We start from the raw sequence: 5,766 nt of genomic DNA, 5'->3' as shown, positions 1-5,766 counted from the left end.
ATTGGGTATGTATTGGACCTCCCCCAATCTCCTCACTACACTGTTATGTGTTCTTCAGCTGATCGTCCCAATGCCTCTGATCGCACAGCTCGATCCATCCGACAGATATACAGTGCCCTCACTATTCTCCAAGGAGTCAAACTGCTTCTCTCTGCAACATACATGATAGGGGCATGCAGAATCTAATATCCACTGCTGGAAAGAAGTAGATACCTCATCAGATATCTCCAGGACATCTCCATCTGAATCGCTGCTGGCCATCGCTACAGCAGCCACCGTTCGATTTTTGAGTTGAGGGCAAGCTCTGGCTAGATGCCCCAACTCCTCACATCGATAACACCTGATTTTGCTCAAGTCTCTCCTGAACTTGGACCGCCCTCGTTGCGATCTCCTGTCGCTCCGTCTACCGTTTCCTGCTTTTTCAGAAGCCACCAAAGCTGAACTACCACCACTTGAGCTCAAAGCTGGGTTCTCCCTTCTGAGAACCTCATTCTGGAGTATCGTCGCGGTGACCTCGTCCATCTTGATGGTGCTCTTTTCCACTAGAAGAGCAGTCACCAAGGACTCATACGAAGGGAGAAGCGACGCCAGCAAAACTAGCATCTTGGTCTTCTCCTCAATATTCTCGCCAACGCTGAGGAGGTCGGTGAGTATCTTCTGGAAGTGGCTTAGATGCTCCTGCACGCTCTGTCCCTCGATCATCCGCAGTTGGTAGAACTACCTCCAGAGGAAAAGAGTGTTGGTGAGAGACTTCGCCATATACAACTCTTCAAGCTTCGACCACAGCACCGTCAGAGAAATCTCGCTCAGCACATGGATTACCACCTCATCCATCAGGTACATACGGATGGTACTCACCGCCTGCATCTGTAGTCGTTTTCAATCCCGCACCTCCATGGTGGTCGGCTTCTCATCGCACAAGAGAGCATCGATCAACCCCTATTGGATGAGCACATCCTTCATCCTTGCCTGTCACAAGGAGAAATTGCTCTTACCATCAAACTTGTTGATCTCCATCTTGATTGTTCCTGTCTTCTCCATCTTCAGTCTTGCTCACCACCGCTGCAATTTGCATCCTTGTACAGCTTTGCTCTGATACCACTTGTTGGGTGGATGTCTGGCCAGGACACCACCTTCCAAGATCTTTTCAGTACCACGCGATATAGCAGAAAGAAAGAAGAAACAAAACAAAATAATCAAAATATATGGATCAGCCACAAAAGAGCTCGCCTCCATGGGGCATGCAAACTTCACTATGAAAAAGAAAATTTTATAAGAGGAGACCTCACCCTCAACCCTTGTACACCCAATTTTCTCTCTCTAGAAGTTTCCCTCTCAAAAGCTCTCTCTCTCCTGAAAGACCTCCTGAACCCCTGAAGTGCCTGACGTCCGCTGTCCAGGAGTCTCCTGCTCCTCTCTCAGCAACGCATGCTTCTTCCTCGGTTCCGTACGGCATCCACAGTGCAAAACCAAACCACTGCCTTCTTCTGTGCCTCACAGACCCTTTTAAAAGGGTTAAACATGACTTAGATTAGGTTTAGGACTCCTTAATCAATCCAAATCAAGTCCCAGACCGTTGGATCAAGACCGGGAGTCACCTGGGCCCTCCGATCGCACTCCGGTCTATGAAATAGTATCATGGACCGTGAGAAATGCGTGCGAAATGCCCATGCGGTCCACACGGTCCACCGTGGACCGGGGTACAGGGCCCAGGCAAGGCGCCTGGGCCTGGGCCGGCCCGCGCGTGCGGGCCTGGGCCGCGCCCGCGCGCGGGCCTGAGCACGGGTTGGGCCGCGCGCGCACCTGGGCTGCGTGCCCACCTGGGCCACCCGCCCGCCGAGCTGCGCGTCCCGCATGTTGGCCCCGCCTGGGCCGCGCGCCGCCACCGCTCTGCCGGCCCACCGGCGGTCCTCTGCCACCTCGAGTTTCATGCCGACTTCAAAAGCTCATATCTCCTCCATCCGAGCTCCGATTGGGGTGATCTTGGTCCGTTGGATTTCGTTTTTCGCCGCGAACCTCGCTGTGGGCTCAATGTGGGCTGAATCTCGAGGAGTCAAATCCTAACAAACCCGATCCATCAAAACACATACATATTTTTTTTTTCTCTTCATCAGAATGCTGTTGAAGCTCGACAGTAACTGTGACCCTTTTTTTCTTTCTCGCGGACATTAAGGAAGGCTATCATGGTATGGTAGTAACCCTTTATTCTTTTTTCTGTTCACTAGAAGACTATCGAATCTCAATAGCAACCATGGTGCTTTTTGTCCTTTTATGTGGATGCTGAGGAAGGCTATCATAGCATGGCAACAATCCTTTATCCCTTTTTTCCCTCATATGATGTTTGTAAATAAAAGAGTGCAAGACTGTCAAAATGTAGGTAGCAACACTCCTGTAAATCTAATAAAAAATAGAATATTGTTTCTGATATCATAGTGAGAGAAGAATTTCATTGACAAGAAAATAAAAATTATAAATATTTGATAAAAGCAAATCCAAAAAATAAACAAAAGTCCTTGAACTCATCTTTTCTAGCTCCCTTTCTTTGGTTTCTTATATGTTGTCACTCTTTTTGATCCTTCTAATCCTTAATAAGCCTAATGAAAAATAAAAGAATGAGCAATTAGAAATAAACCTACACAAAAAGAAAAAAACACTCCCCACCTCATCTTTTCTATTCAACCTCATCTTTTCTATTCAACCCCATCTCGATAGTTGAATGATGCTTTGAATATTCTCATATATATATATATATATATATATACACACTCCAACGCACGAAAAAAAACTGATAGAATAATTTATATTTTTAACATCAATATTTTTTAATTATTTTTAATATAAATTATCGTACATTGGTCTATATATATATATATATATATATAGTCCAATGCATCAAAAAAAATCGATAAGGTAATCTATATTTTTAACATCAATATTTTTTAATTATTTTTTAAAAATCTTATCTCTTCAATTAAGACACGTAAGGTTTATTTTCTTAATCCTCTGAGGCACGCCAGTGCTACATCCCTTTCAAATTCATACGTCTTTTCTTATTTTTTCCTCTCCGTAACAGATAGAGGCTATGGCTCCCACATGGATGCTGACTTGCACTGTACATCGCCCATCTTTTGGCCTGAAATGGGAAACGCATTATTTTTTTCTTGTTCTAATCTCATATATCATCAATCGGTATGTACTTTTTCTTTTCCTGCAAGGTTTCTGTTTGACCACTATTTTGTTTCCCTCCCTCCTGACTCCTTTGCCGCAGCCACCCTCTGTAAACGTAAAACATGATGAAAGAGGTTCAAAAGTCAGGTGCTGACACGTGTATCTTTTAGGAGGCTACACGTGGCACACTTGGGGAGCCCTCAACTCCCCTTTCATGTATGGAAATTGTTAAATCACTGAGAATGATGCACACAATTGTTTCTAAATTTGGCTTATGAGAAAAGATGGCTGTGGGTCTCATCCCACAAGCTGCAAGAAATTTTAGAAGACCAAGGGCATGTTTAGAATCGTACTGGTCCTATGAAAATCGGGCCGATTAGTCTGCCCATTCAAGTCTTGACCTAAATCTCATCAATGGGCCTATCAGACTATAGGATAATTTTTTAAAAAAAAATATCTATAGAGTTTTTTTTTTTTTAACAGAAGTTTGATTAGAAAGGGATTGGATTAATGTATGCTTTATTTAAATAAGAAATCCAACCCACTTCTGCTGGATTTTCCAAAGCATGCCGTAAATATTAATATATTCACTGAAGCTGATAGTCCTGTTCCGATGGCATGACACCTCAAGAAAGCAAAACACATTGAAACATGCATACAGACAGAGGGCTGAAGTAGAAAATGAAATGAGAACTGCAATTAATTTATACACAGCATGAAAAACTTGTTATCATTTATATAGAAACCTTACTCATGTACCGCACATACAAACTTAGAATTAGCCATAATGCCAATTCGGCATATCTTGAACATATTCCACATTTTGAATTGATTAACTACAAAGCACAACCATAATCATGAAGCCTTATCTCAACCTTTTGCAGTCAACTTTATGTATCCTCATTCATCAACCATTCCTGCCAACATCAAAAGAAACTTGATGCAGCAAAAGTCATGGCATTTTCAGCAACGAACAAGAACCATTAACAACAAAAATGTCTGAACAAGTTGGATGGGATACGCTCTTTCAATCTTCTCATTGTATCATAGATGGAACATGAAGAATCGCCAAACCCCAATTTTGACTACCATCAAAGCACAGAAACAAATGAGTAGAAAGCCTTTAACCATGACCATAAATCTATCTGACCAAACAATGCTGCCTTAAAGAAATCACCTAGTACAGCACCAAAAGAAAAGGGGAAAAAGAAAAACACCAGCATCTGCATCAAAAATTCAAAAAGTTAACATTCCAGCACTCCCCAGAATTTCTATGTAGGGAAACAGGTATTAATCCTCGATAAAAAGCGTCAGTTCTACAGATAGTTTACATGGAGCAAACAATGGCATGTGCTTGCATCCAAATAATACCTGGTACAAAATCACCATTGCTATATGATGGACAAGCTAAAGAATAGCCCTTCATTGCCTTGTAGCTATTCTCAGACGTGTACCGACAACAACATACAATCAACAAGATTCTAATTAAATATTAGTTCACGCTTTCTAATTGATACAGAATATGCATACATATACATGCACACCTCTTGCATGAAGGATTGTTTCTCATAGCCAGCATATCAATTTATAGATATATGGTTAGGTAGAATGGATACCATTCACCTTCAGACATATCATAAATGACCATATCAGCTAGCATATAATTCATAGCAATATTAAAGACATTCTTCGGAAAAACAAAATCAGGTGACGAATCATATGGCCAAGTTGTTGAAGAATGCAACTAACAACATGAAAGATTGTTTCCTGTAGCCAGCATATCGATCTCTTAAAAACAGGGATAAGTATCATGTGTCCATGCTGATTCACGCTCAAAATCCATGCTTAAGAGTCAAAAAACATCTGTTGGGAGATAAACTATGGCAGAGTACTCAGCCTTTTCCACTTGACTATAGACAAATTATTATTACAATCAAAAACACTCTATCACATAATCCACATGAAAGCCAAACACCTACAAGATTATTAAGACAAATATGTTTAACAACTTTCCATAAAACCCACCATGTTAATCTACTAAAACGGTACATGGTACCACAATATGAAATCAAAAAGCATAGGCCTCAAGCTATTCAATTGATGTACTGTACTGGAGGGGGGGGGCCTCTTAGGGCTTAAGATAAAGCTTAACTTATAAATTGTAGGAAAATCCAATTCAGATTTAAGTTTTATTTAAAATTGAATTATGAAAGTTGGGAGTTTCAAAAATATTGATGGCATATGTGGTGAAATCTACAGAATACGAAACCAATTTTCGGTTAGTGAATGGAAGGGTTTAAAGTTTTTTTAGAACAGAATTTAATGCCTTGCTATCCATTTAAATTGAAGTCTGAATTTTCAAAGGAAATAGGACTTTATTGACTGGAATTCAACCTAAGGTTTAGGACTTAGTATTTGACTGGTGCACTAAAATTTAAATTACAGAAACAAAGGATTTGAATGAGCTGCCGAACAACTCATTTCTGCAACATGAATTATATCTTAAAAGAAGCTAGTTAGAGATCGATAAAACTAAGCTTGAGGATCAACATTTGGACTTGAAAAACGGGGGAATCAGATGTCAAAGTAGAAAAACGG

This window comes from Elaeis guineensis, chromosome 14 (assembly GCF_000442705.2).
Source record: "Elaeis guineensis isolate ETL-2024a chromosome 14, EG11, whole genome shotgun sequence".
NCBI lineage: Eukaryota > Viridiplantae > Streptophyta > Magnoliopsida > Arecales > Arecaceae > Elaeis > Elaeis guineensis.
The sequence above is the reverse complement of the archived record's forward strand: the minus strand, read 5'-3'. Positions refer to the sequence as shown.